The sequence below is a fragment of the Arachis ipaensis genome, chromosome B08 (assembly GCF_000816755.2).
Source record: "Arachis ipaensis cultivar K30076 chromosome B08, Araip1.1, whole genome shotgun sequence".
In the NCBI taxonomy this organism is placed as follows: domain Eukaryota; kingdom Viridiplantae; phylum Streptophyta; class Magnoliopsida; order Fabales; family Fabaceae; genus Arachis; species Arachis ipaensis.
The window spans coordinates 13,319,668-13,323,619 of record NC_029792.2 but is presented as its reverse complement, the minus strand read 5'-3'; the positions used below and the strand labels follow the sequence as shown (position 1 = coordinate 13,323,619).

The 3,952-nt window shown below is 31.8% G+C and overlaps 1 pseudogene; it reads left to right on the top strand.

The window, feature by feature from the left end:
• Window positions 1-3,362, top strand: part of LOC107614398 — an 8,512-nt pseudogene extending 5,150 nt beyond the window's left edge.

Here is a 3,952-nt window from a genome sequence, read left to right as displayed (position 1 = left end):
AAGATAATTTTGTATACTGTAAACGAGATACGTGTATTTGTAAAAAAAAATTTTGAAAATAATAATAAATATTAATAATATCAATAATCTAAATTTTTAGCATGCAATTAGTACATAAAAAGTTTGGTAGAAGATTAAAATAGATATGTTTAATCAATTAGTACTCAAAAAGAGTACATAAAAAATTTTAGATTAAATTATGATCCAATTGGATTGATTTAAATTTGAAAAATAAAAAATTAGTACGTGTTCAAGTTCCATGAGCAATAAATATGGTAATTGTGTCTACTCCTAAAAATGGAAAGATTGGAAGCGTGAAGTTGATGCACAATAAATAAAATAAAAAAAAGAATAGGAGGATGTGAAATAACCGTTTGCCCATTGTTAGGAGAGGTTGATGGTGGGAGATAACGTGGAAATAACCGTTTCAATTATCTTCTATTTTTTATGGGGATAGTGGGAGAGTGGGAGATAACCTTTTCAAATTTAAATCGATCCAATTGGATTATAATTTAATCTAAAATTTTTTATGTACTCTTTTTGAATACTAATTGATCAAATATATCCATTTTAATCTCTTTTACCAATTTTTTATGTACTAACTGCATGCTAAAAGTTTGGATTATTGATATTATTAATATTTTTTATTATTTTCAGAAAAAATATTTTTTTTTTACAAATACACGTATGACATAACTTATCTCATTTATACCGTAAACTAGATATACACGTGTCACGTCCACCTCTCTTATTTCGTTAACGAGATACACGCAAAATTATCTCAAGAGAGGAGTATTTATTTCGGTAATTATTTTTTAAAATATTTATTTCAGTAATTATTATAATTTAATTTATTTATTAAAATAAAAAATCCCAATAGTAACTAATTTTTAACTTTCCAAATACTTAAAAATCATTGATAGATTAAGTGCATTTGTTTTTAAGAACAAGACAAGATAAAACACTGAGAATAATATAGAAAAATAGAAATACAAAATTGTGTATTTTTATATTCTATTTGTTAATAAATTGGAATAAATTATAAAAATCGGCCATAGATTTGTTACTCCCACATTTTTGTAGGATTATAATTAACTATCATAAAAATAATTACAAAATGTACCTTGTTTTTTTATTTTTGAAAAATTTACTAATTAGACTTTGACTTCTCAAATTATTGGTTTTTAACTTTGTCCCCTTTCTCTTTCATTTTCAGATTCAAAGGCATTTAGAGAAAAAAGGTCTACTAAAGTTTTCCTCTCTTTATCAATTTCTACTAGGATTTTCAATCCCCGTCTCTCTCTCCCTCTTCCCCTACTCCAAATCTCAATATCTTCCTCTTCCCCTCGCTGTCGCAACCTGCGCCCGCCGCCGCGCAAGAAGACGCCGCCGCCGCCGCCGCGCAAGACGCTGCATCAACACTTGATAAAATCTTGGTGTTTCCCTGTCTCCTTACTTTTGCAGCCTTCACCAATTAAATCTTGGTGGGTAAGTTGCTATTATCGTTGTGATTTTATTGTCGTTGTGATTTTATTGCTATGTTGAAAAGATTGTAACGTTTCAGAAGTCAGCTGGTTAGATTCTCTTGGATTCTCCCTCTCTTTATTTCTTTTACCTATTCGCTTTTCCACTCTTTTCTTTTGCCTTGGGCTTTAACTCGGTGGATGAGGGAATGGTACTTTGGAATAGATGAATACTTTGGTTGTTCTTTTTTGTAGGTCATTGGAAAATGATGGAAGATTGTTCATTAATATTAGCAAATTTTTTATGCTTCTGCAAATTTATTTTATTTTTAGCTTTTTTGTGTATTCTACTGTAAATTTCTTCCTTTCTCTTTTGTTGGGTACGAGAAACTGAGAGAGATGAACATCAACCAGATTGAAGCCTTTTTTTCCTTTCCTAACTCTGCCCTCACTCTCCCCGTCCCTTAGAGTTCTTGGAAAACCCTAACTCTGCCCTCCCTTTTCTCTTTGATTTCAAATACAGGGGCATTCAGAGAAGAGAAGTAGCTAGGGTTTTTATCCAACTTCAATCCCTGCCATTCTCATCCTCTTCCTCTGCTGCAAATTTCCGCAATCTAGTTCCGCCACCGCAACCTGCTTCTGCCGCCGCCGCCCCCTGCTTCTGTATGTTCTCCAATTTCCAGGTTAATTAGTTGATTAATTTCCAGGTTCTTTGTGATTTAAGACCAAGAGAATTATACTAAGAGAAATCAGCTACTAAGAATAAGGATTAGGATAGTTAGAAGCTCAATCATATGATATATAAACTGAAATTATGAAGCTGTATTGGTTGAGTTTGATATATTAGTTTGATTTGTGCTTGATTATGTTGTGGCAAATGTTTAATTGATCTTCTGAATATGTGATTTTATATTGTGATGATTGAATGCTAATCAAACACTTGGGGCTGAGATTAAATGATGAAAAGTGATAAGAGAACCAAGGATATGAAAGATTAAGCTTAAGGATAGTTGAGAATCAATAAATAGTAATGTAGTTACTTTGTATGGAGAATGTGAAATTGAGTTGGAAACAGAAAAGAAATTGATAGAAATAAGGAAGAGAGTGGAGAGTAGAGAGTAGAGTAGAGTAGAGTAAAAGAAGCCAGAGATGGTGTGCTATATATAACAGTTGGGAGAAGGAATTAACAGTTAAAGATCATTGCACACAACACACCGAAAGTTTGAGAATTGAGATTGCTTGTCTCAAGTGCACCCAAAAATCCAAAGCAAATGGCCCCACCAACCACTTCATTAGCACCGTTCACACCTATAAAGTTTTAGTTTTCTAGTTCTGTTCATATATATATAAGTCCATATATTCATATAGTTTCTTTTTGGCGGTTCAAATTATTGATGAACCCAATTAAGATGAATTAACATGAACTTTGGCTAAGAAATTGATTGTGACTATGCCTCTAAGCATTAAAGTTTATCAGCTGCATTTTCTTTATCAATGCATTTTATTTACTAAGAATATTAAGCATTTCTATTTCAGTTTTTTCAATGAATTGAAATAATGCCAAATGCCATCATCTGTAAAACACTAAATCATTTCATGTCTTGTGAGAATTCAATGATCTACCAATTTTGTTTTTTGCCTTTGTTTTGTGGACAAACGGATTCCATTAATGAAATATATGGATATTGGATAATGACATTATAAAAAACAGGGTATGAATGAGATAACATATTGTTTCAGGTTCTTCTTAGAGGCCCTAAGAATGCCCGAGAGGCTGTCAAGCACTTTGGACCAGCACCTGGTGTGCCCCATAGTCACACCAAGCCCTACGTTCGTTCAAAAGGATGGAAATTTGAGCGTGCTAGAGGAAGAAGGAATAGCAAAGGCTTCAGAGTTTGAGTTCTGGAGCTCAAAGATGGAGGATTTTCCTTTTTATCATGTGACCGTTCTGTATTGTTTTCCTTCTTTTTGTGTCGTAAAAACAGTTCATTTTAGTTCAGTTTTCCTTCCCTCAAAGGGGAAAAAGGATTAGAACTCCTCAACAATTTTGGTTTATCACTACTGTTCTAATGAACTCTATGAAAGGATTAATGAGTAGAAATTCTTCATTTGTTCATGATCGTTAACTTTGCTTGTCTAATTGATTATTTTTTAACTTGTTTTGAACATGAATTGTATTTTAACGTAAAAATACGTCTATTTGCCGCACTTAAAAGCTATTCAGTTTTCTGAATTACTTAGAACAGAAGGCATAATAAATACATAATTGCCAAAAGAACCGCAGCTAGAAATCATTACAGATCCAGGTCATGTGGGAATGACTCAATGCTCGAACTTTTTTGGTTTTATAATAATTTATTTTGGTGTAAATATAATATAATATTTGTAAAATTTAATTTTCAAGTGTAAGATTTTATTAGTTTGTTATATATAATTTGCAAAATAAGGAGGGAAAAAGCTCTTTTTTTCTGTTAAGTATGAAAAAATTT